General features: G+C 38.2%; 1 protein-coding gene across 3 annotated transcripts in view; it reads left to right on the plus strand.

The window, feature by feature from the left end:
• LOC139140908 (PDF receptor-like) overlaps positions 1-18,177 on the plus strand; it is a 114,369-nt gene that overhangs the window by 19,732 nt on the left and 76,460 nt on the right. Inside the window, exon 1 of one of the 3 annotated variants that reach the window (XM_070710383.1) lies at positions 10,407-10,514. The exons of 1 other annotated variant lie outside the window; for it this stretch is intronic. The gene's annotated coding sequence lies outside the window, so the exon portion shown is untranslated. Of the gene's footprint in view, positions 1-10,406; positions 10,604-18,177 lie in introns of those variants that run through there. One more of the 3 variants, XM_070710384.1, reaches the window with a different exon arrangement.

Genomic DNA, 18,177 nt, shown 5'->3' on the forward strand with positions numbered 1-18,177 from the left:
AGCCCGAATAAAGACCAGGCTATAGGTGTTTTATAACACACCACATGCTCATGTTGTATTGTTATATAGTTTTTAATGTGTTTTGATATTTTGCACCGCAACAATCCATTGTGACAAGTTTACTGAGCGATGTACAGCGGTTTCAGTTGTACGTGGTACTACTTTCTTTCAAAAAATATTCGAAGCATACCTAGCGACATCCTTAGTTGCACTTTAATCTTTTCCGTCGACGAGCTGTTCAAGTTCCTACGCTGTTGGAATGTTGGAAAATGTTGGAAAATCTGTTTTAGAGAATGTGTGGTCACCTATCCCGGACGCACATCACGTTCCAGTCACCCGCCATTGTTGCAAAGCTGCAGACGACACTCCGCCCGTGACGGTCACGTGACCGGACACTTTTCCAAATTTGGTCAGAACTATTTCCCTAGGGAAATAGCTTTTCAAAAAATACCCTCTGACGTCACTTTTTTCGATCCGGTGGGGACTGGACGTATCTATTTTCTCGTCACGTGACGTATTCTGGCGAATCGCGACACGGAATGAGCATGTGGCGTGTTATAAATAAAAATATCGTTAAAAGAAAGTATCGACACAAAATGAAGACTCAACTTCAACTAAAGAAACACACATACGAGAAAATCAAAGAATTCAAAGTTTTGATGAAACTTTAAATGAGATTTTTTCACCAAAATATTTTAAAAGCTACTTTAATACCATTCAATGCAAAAAAATAGAAATAAGCGTACGAAACAGTATGGAATTAGTCGGTTTGACTTTCTGTCTAAATGACTTAAAAACAGCCTTAGCGGAAGTTCATTCATGCTAGTTGGCGATACATTTTGTAAACAGCAAGACTGATTATAGCATGGACATCCTTTTACTAATTGGTCACCATGGGAAAAATCGTAGTTTCCCGCTGGTGATTTTGACAAAGTGACTGCCTAAATGTGACGTATTTTGTATGATTTTGGATATTCACGTTTCAGGCTTGTAAAACTGCAGTTTAATTTTTACGCGATAGTCAGACGTCCCCATGTCTAATTTTGAATTCAAATCACAGTATAGTGATCACCTCCTAAGTTTGGGAAGGCTTATTCGGTTTGTTGAGGTAGCCATTGAATCGCATTATGCCATTATCTTAACACACCATGTTAATAAGAATTCTCAATACGTTGTCGAGTATCTTCTCTCAGTAAAAAAGGGAGGTATACTTTTGCCATAATTTCTATGGCAGTAACAATTATGGTTGGAGGACTGTCATGCGAGTTCAACGTTATACGCTGCATATGATCATTGTGTTGAAAACACGTACATCGAAAGCACTATCTTGAAGCTTCGGAATATATTTCATTGGAACGGAAACTTCAATATGAAATAATTCTCCTCCTCTAACAGGTGGACTTTCAATTACGTGTTAATATATTCATAGAAATCAGCACCTAGACCGGAAACAAACGAGATGAGATTCCGAACAATGAATGGAACCCTGCAGAATTTCTCAGCGCCAGTTAGAGAAATAGCTTTATATTCAATGAGGTGGCAAACAAACATAAAAGGCTTTCATTGTCCATAAAGCTCGACGCAGAGCTCGCTCTCTCCATTTCAATTATAAACATCAAAACAACTTTAAATTTGACGTCAAAGATCTTCATACACTGTTCGACATGTGAATTTTAGGATGACTTTTCAGTAAACATTTTACGTTAAGGAAATAAAAAAAATGCGAGGGCCGCAGTCTTCTTTCCATTTTAAAGGCTAGTATTTTAAACATTCGGTCACTTTATCGCAGTTTTAATCTTCTGATAAGTGGAAAATTTTCTATCTACATCCGTGAAAAGCAGCGTGTTCAGAATCCATTGGCTTCGTACGATTTGTGACCTCACCGACACCAATATGTTCTCCAAATAAATTTATGTCCGGCCTCAAATTCACTGGTAAATTTCATGGACGCATTCCACCTCAATTCTCGCAAACGCACAATCATTTCAATTAGCGGCTGAAGTACTATGTTAATCAATAATACAACCTGAAGTGTACACTGATCCAAACGTGCTGTTTGTACGGGGATGCATGTTTTCAACATCGTGTTGTCTGAAGGAACAAGAAACTGTGTGTGATAAACAGAACAGAGTCATGACGATGCAAAACTGCAATTGCTAAACGTTCCAAATGCCCCTGAGGATAATTTGCTTCTTTTAAATAGCTAACTCTTCCAATGGAATTCTATCTGTCTTATACCCAATTCCAAAAGTTACAATTTAGCTTCAGCTATCCCCACTCATTAGACTAATTTTGTCCGTTTTCTATCCTTACAGGGAAGTAAATAGCTTTGTTGAAATACTGGTGTTTTCACCAGAGGCAGTAATCCGAGTAAAACTCATTAGGCTAAAGGAAGATCTTTCTTCAATACAAGGAGGTACATTAACAATTTCTGTACTCCATAATTTATGACATATATAACAATTCTGATGAGGCCTATCCGCGATGAAAGCCAATTTCGATTTTAGCGCTGGGGGGGAGAGAGAGAGAGAGAGAGAGAGAGAAGAGAGAAGAGAGAGAGAGAGAGAGGAGAGAGAGAGAGAGAGAGAGAGAGAGAGAGAGAGAGAGAGAGAGAGAGGCAGACAGACAGACACAGACAGACAGACAGACAGACAGACTCAGAGATAGACAGAGATAGAGACAGAGAATGACAGACAGACAGACAGACAGACAGAGGCAGAGACAGGGAGACAGAGAGCGTTTAGATTTATTAATATATAACTTATGACATATTTAGCTTCTGCGTTTTGCGGGATTATGCATACATAGAGACTTCTTGGTAATTGCTTTTCTCGCATACAAGCTCAGGGTATATGCTAGAATGTTGTAGTCATCATTTGTACACAGTTTTCGATTACTTTGTCCCTGTTGCTATCACAATGCCGGTGGCAATGTTGAGGTTCGCGAGATGAGGGTACAGTCGGCATTTTCAATTGAATAGGGAGTTTTCCTTGATATAAGAAGGACAAGACTCGTAATATACAACTCTTGACGTCAACCCCGAGGAGCGGAGTGACCTTCTTTCCGCATCTCTTCACAAAGCTTTCTTCTCCAGATGTCGGAATGGAGGATATGCATGTACGTGTTATGCGTAGTACAGAGAAGAGGCCATTAGCCATGGCATCATTATATACGGTAAATTATAGTGGAGGCCGTCATGTCTTGATATAATGTACAATGAAGAACCGAAAGTTTATACCATATCTCTTGACATGTCATTGACACACAATTAATCTTAATTTCGGTGCTGAAAAGAAGATATCTAAATATCCACCAAACTGTGATAACCCTTCGTACAAAAGTTCTCGTCAGACAAATTTGTTGCTTTACCAAAAACCGTTACAGCAGTTTTACATCAGACCAATAGGTTATTTTGTTAATCCGTTTCTTTTTATTTTACCGAGTCTTCGTAAGAAAACTAAGAGTTCTCATTCCTATCTTGTGACGTCAAATTTCTGAAAGATACGAGACGTGTCTTTGTAAATCTTTGATCATTTGATTAAATATAGAGAATAGGAAGTCGGCAATGGTGTTGAATTGTGTATAGGACGTGAACATTCTCAAGTTGTCGCCCTCGGGAGGTAGGGCGTCCCAAGATATCAACAGATGACAGAATTATTCATTAAAAGTGCCTCTTACCTCAAATGGACAGCATTGTTAGAGAGAAAAAATGAAAAAACTAAAACATAACAATTTTATGTACAATTTGTTTGGCACATTCGCAACTCTGAAATACTCATCCAACTTATAAACATTTGAAATCACAATGCATGTCCAAAAATCTAAGGCTGCAGACTTACATAATGCTCGTAGGCTATTAAAATATATGATTTGAATTATTAAAAGGTGAAATGTACAATCTTGCACCGACACTAAGAATTTAATGTGTCACAATATACAGATACGAGCTCTGTATCTTTGTGGTCCTTTAATCTGAAGCAATGAAAAACAATGTTGTTTTCCCTCGTTCATGTCAGCATATGCCTTGAGGCAGCAAATACAAACGTGTTTGAAATTGTCTTTCCTAGAAAGGTAATTCATTAAATCGCAGTGCCTTCACCGACTGTCTCTTACAATCCGTGCGTGTGGCTTCTTTCTCCGACTCAGTGTATCTTCCTCATCATGGGCACGATAAACAGCCCCTCCTGCTTGGTGTTGATATCTTGTGAACTATATAATCTGATATCTCGTTGTTTAGAATCTCCTCCCGCATTCGCCCCATTAGAGTGATTGCATTTTACAAAAGAACGATACAATCTAGTTTGTTCATGGCGGGACATGTTCTTGCTTAAACGTCGATGTATGATAAATCCATCATTATAATATCATTTCACTTTTCCCCATATGCTTTATTGGTTATCGATTCCGCTAGACGTGAACAACGATTTCAGATACCTACCGAGTTATCAATTTCTGTTCCACTGAGCCACTGCACTCCATTTGCCAGCCAGGTTGATGCATGCGTAACTATGTGTATGCTATTATGATAGGAACCATTTTATCAAACAATGTTGCTTATTTGCGTTTTACTTGAATTAAGATATAATAGCATTAGTCGGTAGCCGTTTCATCTTGTATATTTGGGCAATATGCAAAAGTGTCAGTTGAGAAATATATGCGAATTTTTGGACTGAAGGGAACAGGGATCTGACGAGATATGATATAGTTTATAATGACGTAAATTGAAACCGTCAGGCAAACTATGTTATGCTGCTTCCTATTTGTGCGGTAGAGATGACGATGTTGCTGATGACGGTGGCAATTCATATGTCAACACGAATAACATTATCCATAACTTTGTCTGTTAAGGGAGAGACTCACATGCCTTCCCCTCTCCCCTTCACAGAGCGAATCCAATACCTGTCTCATACAAATGTTGAAAAAGAACCTTCTTCACCTGCTGCAACATTTTCCTTGCATCAAATCGTCGAAATACTGCAGGCTTTGAAAGGGGCCAAGCTGACAGCCCTTGTAATACCTTTTTCTAACGCTGTTTCGGTTAATACTTTATACATGTTACAAGATTATTTCTGTTCATAATAAATCAATTCATTTCGTTTTGGGTGAAAAGCTCGAATAAAAGTAGATAGCTGGGAGGGATTTGCGTATCCTGCCTCGCAAAAACAAAAAGTATGATGAAAGATAAATTTATAGCACGTCATATGGAAATAGCTCTTTCATAAAAAAAATTTCAAAGCGTGACAGCTGGAATAGATTAAGATCGGCGATTTTTGTTGTTAGTCTAAGCCTATATTTTATTGCTGGCGCATTAAAACTTGGAACACCGAAGTCCCTATATACATAGGAAAAACCGCTGGCAATATCCCTATATCGCCAAGTGATTAGCCAAAGCGGTATCGCTCGTACATTAGATGGTTTTACAGTTTGTTTATCAAAAACACTGCGGGGTGCCCATTCTGTGTCTCATAGACAAAACACCATAGCAGAGGCCGTTCATTTTGCGTAAACGATGGTACAAGACAGGATTGGCGTTTTGAGTAAAGTTACGTTGGTAAATTTCGATGAGCAGGGAACCTTTGAAGCAACGTAACCGTTTTGACAGACTTTCCCTCAAAGTGAAGAAAAAGTGCATGCAGGTGAGAAAACGGTAGGTGCTGTCATGGAGCTCGCTATCGTTGTGCAGGGTGTCATCATAAATGCCGCCATTACCACTATCTCACAAAAACTGTAAATTACGCCCGGCATTGAGGTTAAATTTGTATTTTTAACTTTCATTTTTATAAAATGATCAGCTTACGTCCAGGTTTACAATGTGCATCTTGTTGTACATGAACCTTTTTCACGTTTTACACCCATCGCGCGATAGAGCATGTACTTCGACAATTTCCCGTCTAACCGACAGTGCTTCCTTGAGTGAAATTCAAAGTCGCTAAATTTCTAATTTCATTTCGAAGAAACCGGTTTGTCGACCGGTTTAAAGTAGATGTGTATTCTAAGTGAGGAATACATGGTTGTGTAAATAACCAATGGTACCGGTACGTTATTGGTCGTGCACCGACTTAAGTTAATTTGCTAGGTAAAACTTCCAGGCTTCGACTTTCTTTTATCCGACATGTCGTCGCAAAATTCTGTGAGAATTAATACTGGCAAGATTTCGGTTTTCGGACAATTTCAGTGTATCAGCTGATTATCAAGTTGAAATAAATAACACTATCGATACATGAAACCGACAAACTTCGTAAATGTGTAGTCTTTGAACAAGCCAACTATTACTATGAGTGTAGATTGAAACAAGACTGTTTTTTGCATAGTGCTATTTATCTATTTGATCATGAACGTTTCATCCACTGAGCCAATCATGTCTCTGTGATTTAAAAAGCTAACTTTAAGTGTCCATTACATTATTCAGTATGCAAAGAAGAAAATTACAATGGTCTATTCAAATTACCATACAAATACATTCTCCTTTGAATTTCTCTCAGTTTTGCGTCAGCATACTGATTCCTAACCGGTTCCTTAGGCTTTCTGTTTTTGATGTTCGCTTCGTAATATTGTGCATCAATAATTGGATCATATATACCGGTTATTGTTGCGGTTTCCTTTATGCGAAAGGCAAGTTGTTGTGGCACAATCTCTTTGAATTGAATTTCTCGCCAACGCGAGAAAGCAATATCTATAGTTAATTAAACCAAATAAATGAAGATATGTAATATCAAATTTCGAACGTCAATCCTGTGCCCTTTAAGTTTGTGTGCTTAAGATTACCTTTTTTTTTATTTTCTCTCAATAACTTACTTTTTGCCGTTCCTTTTAAAATATGATGCTAAATCTTCAGCGAACAGCCTACGAAAGGTAAGCCAGAACCGACTCGGAGACATCGAACACATGACCGAGTTTTAAATGTCTTTTTTCAGATAAAGAAAAAATATTGCGCTTTCCAAGTCAAGCTTGACCGTCTTTCCTTCTCTCTGGTCACCCATCTTCATAAAGACCAACATACACTGAGTTATTTATCACACTAAGTATAGTAATGTTCGATGTTGAAAAAGTTCTAACTCAGGAGGCGATCACTGATTATACAAATGGTCGGCGTAGTTATGATCCGGGACTGCAAATCTCTCATAATGTAACTTTTCTGTTATTGGTTTGCTTCTTTATTCCATTGTTAGATCAACCTGTGAATTTGTTTCACAGGTGAGTAAAATTCATTTCAAACGGTATACCATCCACCGACGAGGAGCAGGTCAGCCCAGTGATCTTACATTTAAAGCTCTCAGGCAAATCGAAATACTCCATTAGGGATTATGATTATAATGTCGATTGCAAATGTGGTGAGCGCATAGACATACAGAAAAATGATTTGGTAAAAACTTAAACACAGCAGTTTAATATATTTTCTCAGATCTTTAATACCAAATAACAATTATGCCAACGTGATTTATGGAAGCTTTCCGTCTTTTATAATCAAACTCTAGAACATGTATGTATCGTACCCTCTATGCATGTGGACTTTCCAGTATTTAAGGATGTACGAGCGGTACGCGCGCGTGGAATTTGTCACTTCCCATAGGATTACATTGAAATTTGCTGGAAAATCTCTTTCTACTATTGTCATTTTCGTGAAAATTTGCACAAAGCTAAGTCTAGAGAAATAAATAATAGTGATCAAATAAAATGATATGGTCACCGCGCTAACTTTTTAGATAAACAGCATTGAATTATTTCATCCATAGAAAATGCATTGGTGAAAAAATGCTGACTCAGCATTTTTTCTAATAAATGGCAAAATTCATGGTCATGTATCTCAAAAACGAGCGCGGTGATTTCATCGTACATTTTGATAATACTTACAAAGGAGAATCCAAAAATCGACAATTTAGAGAAATGACATTACTTTTAATTTTACCGATCGTACATCCTTAAATTGGAGTTCAAGGCTGGAACCAGCTGAAGCACAAGGACTGCATTGACCAGCGAGCAAACTAAGATACCCTCCATATATCGGAAGGCGAATTCAAATAATGGAAGTTTAAATGAAGTCCTGAAAATTCAAACTTAATAAGCTGGTCTTTGGGAAAGAAAATAACTAGGAAATATTTGAATGTTTTGGTGATATTTTTCAGTCGGATAAAACCGACATCTCGAATCTCGACCCTTATCAAATGTCTCGCCCCACGACATCGACATTATGTAGTAGGATCTGACGCATATTAAAGGTATGCAGTCACCTGTAATCTAAATATGCCCATAAGGGGCGTTCCTTGGTATTCAAAAAGCTCATGTAAGGACGCTGTTTTTAAAAAGCGGCCACCCGCTTAAAATCTGTATTTGGTTAGATTTTTTCTTTCCATGGTAACTGTGGCAAAATTGGAACAGGTGATAGTACACTTTAATGCTAATTCGAGTATTATCAAGTTGTCAATGATTGTTGAAAAGACTCCAAACCAAATATAAATATTTATACAAATTATACAAATATACATACTCCCTGTCTATTAAAATTACAAGGCATAATATCTAAGTTTGCAGGCCAAAAACCACCTCATTAAATCTACTCGCACACCATGACTCGTATTGCAAAACTTGAGTGTATTTCATCATTTACAGGCCATAATGTATCAAAATGTGTCTGATGCTCATAGATTCGCCAGAAATACAGTGGACTCTGGTCGTGAGTTTGGTGTTTTGGCAACAAACGCATGGCACCAACTTCCAAACATCCCTTTCCAGAAATCATTTCAGAAAATCGTTCAAAAGCCAGGCAATAACATCGACGAAAAGTATGTTGCACGCATATGGTATATTCGATGACTGTACGTCGGTGACGTCATTAATAGATAATTCAGCACTTCATGCATGGACAGTTTTTAGTCACTATAGTCACAGAATCAAAAGGCAATTAAGAAATTCAAACGCAAATTAATACGGCCAGTAAGACCAGTCACTCAAACATAGCCCTGCGAATATTGTGTCTAGAGGGGAAGTTCAATTTTAGATAGGGGGCGCTTATTCCAGAAAAGCCATTTTCGCCATTTATACCTCGCGCGATTTTTAACAAAACAGGATAAAAGTAGCGCCGGAAGTTGCAGTTTAGCGCTTCATCAACTTAATGTATTTTGAATCATGGGGAAAAGGGCGCCAAGCATGGTGCTTTTATCACGTGATATGGCAGGAACGTCTTCCTATGAGTTGTCACTCACGTTCACACCAGGCTGAGAGTATTTGCGTAGGTGTTGTCTATGTTATGCAATAATAAATTGACAGGAACATCTGGTGGAGATATGATGGCAGTGCATCGTTTGGAATGGCGATGACACCAACACTGGTTTCAGACAGTATTAAAACCACGGCAGGCATAAACAAAGTTAATACATACAAGATAACGCTGCCGAAAATTAAGCTTTCACATGTTGAATCTGCAATACAAGCTTTATTGTACCGCCGCTTGGATGAGCACAGTTTGTAAAGGTATGGGAAACAGATAGCCTTCAGTAGGTATCTGCAAGCTGAGACACGAAGTCATTCGTTTCATTTGTCACAATGTTATTTTAGTCTTTGTCGGTACGGTAACAATGCATCCAATCGTCTCAAAATAATGCGTCCGGCCACACGGAAATTGTTATGACCTCCATAAGGGGAAAAAGAGGCACACATGTTTACAAAACTTCTCACTCAGTTCAGGCTCAAGATCACTTCCCGCCGCGCCTTATCTTACACTGCACACTGTCATCATATTCCTGCTATTCTCTGTCATGTTGGAGGCTATTTGAGGTCATGGTTGTCAGTAATGGGTTCAGGGAGATGTCTAAAATATGCATAACTACATGTACACTTATACAACGACTTTAATCCGTTTTATAAAAAGCGGAATTTGCTGAATACGGTGTTTTTAATTCTCTACTAAAATGAAATAATAAAATACTTGCAGCTGTCGCCATCAGCAACTAACATCATCCTTTTAGTTGACTGGAGCAGACTGTATTGAAACGCAATCAGACAACGCGGCTGCTGTTGCCGATGATATCTAAAGAGGAGGGTGTACTGTTTCCTGACTGCAAACGATTTCGGTAACTAGGCAATCGACTCATTGTCAGTGTTGTTCTAGTGTCTGATCTGAAGGACACTTGTGTAAAGTTTGAGTTCTACGCAATCATAAAATGAGAAAAGAGTCATAAAATATGGGATATCTGTGATTTGAACAAGAGAATGTATTCAGTGGCTAATCGGTTTATGTCAATAAATTACACTTGAATGCATTTGTATGATTCGTTGGGTTTGAAAAAAACCCCTCGAACTCAATTCGTAGGATTCAACGTCCCTGCTATTGTCAAGACTCCGTGTTAACTGTAGCCTTGGCATAACGTCATACACTTTGTTACAAAAGGTCGTTCTGCGACCAATCATAGCACATTGACTGCGTCGTTTGTTGTGAGTAGCGCATCGCAGAGAACTCCATCTATGCTAACGGTTGCACCAGCAGGGAGCTGGCACGTATACTTCGGGACATACGTATTGTGAGTACACAATCAGCCGAGCTTGTATCGTCAGTAACATTTACTAAGACTTAACAATTTTCCCGGACTCAACTGAGCTCAGAAAAGAGGTAGTGTAGTCATTTTTGCATGATTTCAACGCACGTATATAGTGCCATTCTAGACCTCTGAACTATAGGAAATGACATGTACACGTAATCTACGGATACCTTTCATGGCGTCACGATCCGTCCTTACAGGAACAAATGTTTTTCAGTCGGTTCCTTCAGTTCACAAAGGAAAGACAACTGCACTACTTCGATTCAGTGCCAATTCAAAGGCGAAGCCAATTTGTCGATGCCGAGCTGGTAAACATATTGCTGGCAATATGTACGCTCTACTTGTGCAAAGACAAAATCAGCTGTGCAATTGACTGCTGATGTCATCGGTTCAAAAATGTTATCCGTGAGACGTGAAATTTGCCAGAGAATGGATGGCAAGCGGCGTGACCGGTAGATTTTGTCGAGGCGGATTATTCAAAATCTCAGTGGAGAATGATTAATGAGTATGCCATTATGCAAACATTTCACTTCCATAACCATCTTCATCTTCCATAACCATCTTCATCTTCCATCTTCCATAACCATCTTCATCTTCCATAACCATCTTCATCTCCAACTCGCTGCCATACCCTGAAAAAGTTGTTACATCACAGTACCTCGCATTATGACGGTAATATTTCACCTCCAGCATATACCTGACAAATATTTTAGGCATACTTACTTAACGGCCAATGGTGATTAGGCACCAGTTTCCGTTTTATTGGTTCATTTGGGCCTTCAGAATGATCCGGCATAGGCATTTAGCATTTAGCATTTAGCATTTCCCAATGCCACTTTCAAAATAGTTTCGACAAACAATAGTTTGTTTGACATTTATTCGCTTGATAAGTTTAACAATGCCATCTCTAAGTACTTTGTGTCCATAACCAGGGCATAACGAGTATGCTTAAATTCAACCCTCAGGTGCCCTAACCAGCGTCGCCTTTAGACGACGTTGGTAAATAAATTTTTCGAAAATCGACGAGTCGCGGAACACTTTTAAAAACTTATCACACCTCGATCTCGTATCGAGCTGTCTTATGAAAGATGAAGATAATATTCAGAAAGGTCACAAAATGCAATCGTCCTTCGCATCTTGTAACAACGTGAATGCCTTGCTACGTTATAGTGTTAGTCAAATTTTGTTTTTAAAAACATTACTGCTGTATATGCTGTATATGCATATTGTTCTATGCTCCATCGGTCCAGCGTCACACTGAAAAGTGGTATGATAGTAACAAGCACTGATCGAAGAGATTCATACATTCCTCTCTGGTACAGGATAATATGCACCCGAGGGGGAAGTGAATGCTCTTCACTTTTACAATATATTTTGCTTAATGAAAACTAAATTTTTGTCTTTCATAATCAAGAATTATGAATATCAAAGGTTATCATGAGGATGACTATCTCAAATTTACCGATATTTGAAATTCAAAATGGGCACCAGTGTTAACTCGCAAAGAATACAGCGTACACTAAATTTTCGCAGTAGGTTTCCAAGTGAGTCCATGCAAGTTGCAGCAGGGCAGACTTAAAGTAGGTATGATCATCTTCTAATAGGAGTCCAGAATTTTGTTTCAAAGGCGCACTCTAGCCTAAGACACAAAACGTATGGTGAAACAATCGAGTCGATATAAATCACTATTAATCTAAAGTGAACAATATGTTATTTTAAGTCCATATGATAGATCCAGTATTGAATTGAAATGACTCTTTCAAAATGCGATTAATGTTTTAAGCATTCTAATGACTTGCAGCGGTACATGCTCCTATCCTTAATTGAATTTTAAGGAGCAAACGGAAATCTAAATATTTCAAACGAAAATTCTCTAAAAGATTTATATGCTGTATAAATATGACACAATTCATTCAAACTCAAATAGTTGCTAATAGTACTAAGTTCGAACTGTATCATTATGTTTTTAAAAAATAATTTCCACTTTAAGAAAAACTTCTAGAACAGCCGTCAATTTTAATTTCTGGCGTAAACAAGGAAATTTGCATCGGCCTCCTATGTATACCATAGAATTTATTTAAAGCGAAATCAGCATATGGTATGCTTTCATCACTACACGTGACTAGTATTTCAATAAGAATGCATGGAACTATAAATACGTTCTGAACTTGCCCTTCAACATCTTCAAAAGCTGCAATTGATCAACAGGACGATTGCTCCCTCAGTGTGTAGTGCGTTTTAACACAAATTTGCGTGGTCTTATCTTATCTCATAGCACCATTTTGGTATGATACTATTTTCTCTGTCTTATGGTGATGTCAAATTGAACACAATGTTTCAATGTCGACACTTGCCGTGACAAGAACTTCCAGTAAATTACATCCCGGCTATTCTGGAGGTAAAATGTACAACATACCACGCAAAGCATTTGTTGTGTAGGGATTATCTCAGGACAGAATGGCAAGACAGCTGGTAGAAGAAGACCCTAATTAAAGTTAACACGCTTGAAATATTTTCAATATGGCCAACTATTTAATGAACCTTTCAATATGCACATTTTCAGTATCCGCTTTCCGGTCTGAAAAGGCTACCGGCAAGGCCTAACATGGACTCTATTTACATACAATGGTCACACAATTGAAATAACATGAACATTAATTGACTGTTAAAAAGTATTAAAACAAGGTAATAGTATATGTACACATTAAGGTGAAAGTTCAGAGAGAGAGAGAGAGAGAGAGAGAGAGAGAGAGAGAGAGAGAGAGAGAGAGAGAGAGAGAGAGAGAGAGAGGTGTCTTGAAGAACCTCTGCCATTGTGTTGTCTTGCGATGTCCCCTGCCTAATGTTCTTGGTATTATTGCGATAACTTCCGGCCTAGTATTCTGGGTGATATTGGTAATATTTTAATTAGGTATGAAAATGAATACTGTGTTGAAACTGTGAGAGACTTCCGATACTGCAATAAACGCCAGTACTGATGAAATGACATATGTTTATAATATATATTTATATATACCACATAATTTGAGTGATTACTTTAGATTAGCTAATCATTGCTATGACACTCGATTTGAACTAGGTCAAAACTTGCCTTTACCGAAAGTACGTACAAATGCAGGACAGTTTGCAATTTCATATATGGGTGCCAAAGTCTGGAACAGCCTACCCAATATTGTCATACAAAGACAGGATTGACTTTCTTCCGATTATTAAGGACGGAGAAATGCACCTTATGATTTTTACGATTTTTATGTAAATTGTTTGCCTTTCTTTGTCAAAACTTAAAATCATTGCGACCATTCTACACATGATTAATCGGCAAATAATAGGTTTTCTGTAACTCTGGTTTGTGTATCACATGTACTAAAATTGATGTGATGATATCATCCACTTTTATAGATGAAATTAACCAAGAAGGAAAACATAACATTTCCTATACGAACTTCCCGTTCGTTTTATTCAGTTTCCTTTGTTTGTTAAATTTCAGTATGTATTATGTTTCCCCAGTTGTCGTAGTTACAATATCTGCAATTACCTTTGTTATACGGTCGTATTTCTCGTAAAAAATTCAAATTACACTGTCTCACATCCCCCAGGAAGTAAAAGGCGTCGCCATGGATGATCACTCAGACAACCTTGAAAAGCAATACATTCCCGCTAAAGAGTTTAACATCGTACACTTGAAGAGGCTTTCTGCGCTGACGAATAGCTGGATCAGATGCGATATGGACAGCTTTTAAACAGATTAACTTTCAACGAGACATATCAACCGCCGCGCATCTGTCGGAAAATTGTCTCAATTTGTCATCAATAACTATTCAAGAGGGAAATTAAACTTACCCAAATGAATGGCCAGCTATCCGAATCAGCAGAGTCTAAATCTCCCTCCCTATCCCATATGTGCATGCAGCTAGAATTTGTCACGTTTGAATCGGCAATGGTTGTAAATTTTCCGTATTGTGGTTGGTTAGCAATTAGCGAGGGGTTTTAGCATTCTATATTACCTGAAAGTCTGTCAGGTACAAACAGATGTTTTGAATTTGTGTGAAGATGTTGAACCACCTGTAAGTTGATTGTGTAGGCTGTAGTTATAGGACTGTTCTTTATTTAACAAAGCTCCTGTCCGGAATACAACACCCAAACTAACAAATAGGCATACGTTTTTCTTCTTAGTTATACTAGACGCGTCTCAACAAAAGGTCAAGCAAAAACTACATCGGTTTATTATACTTCAAAATATTTTTACTCACAGCTACCCCTTACGGCCTCTATATAGCATATCTACATTGTTTCGCCAGCAACTATTTCATAAGGAAATACTAATACAGAAGCTGAGCTAGTGATATTTCTAACATTAGCTATAGTTTTATCCCCGCGGGCTGTTCAGCAACTGTGGGCGGTAATGTGACAAATGATTGTATCCCTATCAAGCCGTGCCTTGTCCGTTATTCGAAAAGGTCAGATACTCGCAACCTGTTCTTACAACGATTGTTTTTGCATCAAACATGTCTGGGCTCAAAACGTCGGTCATTTTTCATCCTTTACTTTACTAATGTTGACTGGGTACCCTGTAGGTTGCATCCGAGAGCATCGCCACAAAGAGTTCCGCCTTCATTTGAAAATAATCTCACAGACATTGCAGTGGTTTACATCTAAGTAAGTAAAAGTCAATTAACATTTAACGACCAGTACGGTGCTCAGAAATATCTCCTTGAGGACCGATATAACGCAGTATGGTTCGATAAATACAATATTACAACGTAACGATCTCTTCTATGGTAAGGGTGGCTTGCATGATGATAAGATCTTTACCTACAATACGTAGCCGTTCTGCAATGTGCAGTATTCCCCAACAGGTATTCTAAATAAAACGACTCCAACATATTTTTATATTCAGTCATTTTGAGTATACGAGAATATTGTAAAGATCGGGATTGCTCACCAACTAGTATATCCCTCCTTTTATACTTTGGGGGGCCAAGAATTGTTCGTATGGGATTGAGTCTGCAGACAAATGCCAATCTATGCACTGTATCATTGAAACTTCCACAATACTGCATTGTGTGATCCACTCATTCACATCCGTTCTGATTATATGGGTCTATCGTCAAACAAGGGGGTTAGCAACCCTATGGCTTCTGTATAAGCCAGGTCTTATTTCAGTATCACATGAACCGTGTTTTTGCATTTGACGGATCATAGACCCACCTCATCCGTGTTCGTATTTCGCAGTGAACAGTTTCGAAACGCCAAGAAGTCATAACTTGCGTAGAATCGATCATAAAATCTCCAAGGCTGTTAGGAACGATGACGACCAGTTGTTTTATAACAGCTACAAAATGATAAAACTGAAAGCTTGACATAAGTCTTGCTGTTTAATGCCCTGTAGAGTAAAGATCCACTGTCAAGAATTCCTGCCTATTACAGATTATTACTCTTCCGCATTAAAATGTGTTGCGATCAGTTGTATTATGCATGCGAGCATGCATGCCAGCATGCGGTCGTGCATGCATGCATACATTAATGCATGCATGAATGCATTGGTGTATGTATGTATGTATGTATGTATGTATGTATGTATGTATGTATGTATGTATGTATGTATGTATGTATGTATGTATGTATGTATGTATGTATGTATGTATGTAGGTAGGTAGGTAGGTAGGTAGGTAGGTAGGTAGGTAGGTAGGTAGGTAGGTAGGTAGGTAGGTAGGTAGGTAGGTAGGTAGGTAGGTAGGTAGGTAGGTAGGTAGGTAGGTAGGTAGGTAGGTAGGTAGGTAGGTAGGCAGGCAGGCAGGCAGGCAGGCAGGCAGGCAGGCAGGTAGGTAGGTAGGTAGGTATGCGTCCATCTATCCGTCCATCCATCCATCCATCCATCTACCTGACAGACAGACAAACAGACAGACAGATAGACTTATGTTGACAGGTAAGTACATTCAGGTGGAATCAAATAGAATCCTTGTCTCATCGGAAACTTTGCTTCACATTAAGATCAAACAAATCAGACGAACACAATAAACTGTGATCCAGATATGTGTGTGGGCTCATATCATTATTAAAGGGGTGTCCAGTAGGTAACATTTTTGGAATAACAATTTTTCATGTTGATATCAAGTCTGAATTTGTCATTATTTTAGATTTGTTTGATTTGATTATGTTGAAATGTTCAATATTATTCAAAAATAAATTCATCTCCTAAGAACTGTAGAGTGCACCGACAAAAGGGAGCATGGTATATTGGATGTCTGGTGTTTGTCCTTCAGATTTTAAATATGTTTTGATATTTCCATGGTAATGCTGTTTTCATAGTTCTCGGAGGAAAAACATTGTACATAATCAGATGATAAATTTGGTGTGTTTTAAACATTTGGCCGATAAGTGCCGTATTTTGTTATGAATTCTGCATTGTAAACCATGCCTATAGCTGTGTCAAATTAGATGAATGATTTCAACTAACTTTTCACACTCAACCATACCACACACACTTACAACGATCCAAAGGATTAGACACACACGCGAGCACACTATTATATCCCCAGAGTCCACGTGTGTATTTCCCGAATAAGTCTTGTCCGGGTTTTACTTGAAGAAATAGCTAGTGGAGATCCATAATCAGGTTTGCTCAGAGAATTCTCTCGGGCTTTTGATACAGTGAACTACGATATTTTGATTTCATAATTTCACTTTATAGCATTTGGGATACCATTGTTGCGGTCCGAAAGCTACTTGAAATCAATAAAATCGATAAGTTTTCATTAATAATACTGAATAACAGAAACTGAATATCTCTAACGCAGCGCCTCAGGTGTCAGTGGACTTAGAGCTGATCGTTCGGAGAATTCACTGGGATTTCTCAGCACTGAGTGTAAATTACGACAATGGCATTTCCAGATGTCTGAGCAATCAAGGTATCAAATTGGTCACATGTTCCAGTGGGTAATTAGGGTGTCGTATCGATCCCTTTTTGTACAATTTATCCGCCTGGCGGGACATGTCTTTAATCACTCCCAAATGTCAACACTGTACTGTCTTAAAAGAATCAAGGTTACTGCACGGGTGTCCTGATTTATTTAAAACGGGCCGTAAATTAGCAAACAGCTGTAGTCTAGCCCGATGTAAAATTCTCCTGTGTTGATTGTTTATTTGTCGTTATTCCCAGCGTGAATATTATTGCTCTTAAGGACTGAGTTAATAAACTCGGTGAGATAAAGTCAACTGAAATTGGTTCCGGTTGGTCAGAGACTGTTCAATACCCGATCGATCATTTAACAAACATTAAAACGTAATCCTATATAGTTTCATTTTTCATGTATTTGCTTCATTATTCAAGTGTTCCCATGCACAGGGAGAGAAACTAACACAAGAAAATACGAACAAAAATTACAAGACGGTATATAAGAAATATTATGTTACAAAATAACACTGAAATAACGTTTCCATTTTTGGATTGCATGAATCGAACAACTGTGGATGCAAACGGGTGTAGGATTCCAATGCAAAGACCTCAAAACTATCAAATCAAGAATACGGCATATTATTAAAATGTGAACAGTGAAAAGAGGACAATCCAAAGCTATCATTATACAGAGAGGTGTGCGTTTAGGAAAGCGATGGTTTTGACATCAGAGGGGACAGGGTAGTTAGT

The sequence above is a fragment of the Ptychodera flava genome, chromosome 9 (genome assembly GCF_041260155.1).
Source record: "Ptychodera flava strain L36383 chromosome 9, AS_Pfla_20210202, whole genome shotgun sequence".
Taxonomy (NCBI): Eukaryota; Metazoa; Hemichordata; class Enteropneusta; family Ptychoderidae; genus Ptychodera; species Ptychodera flava.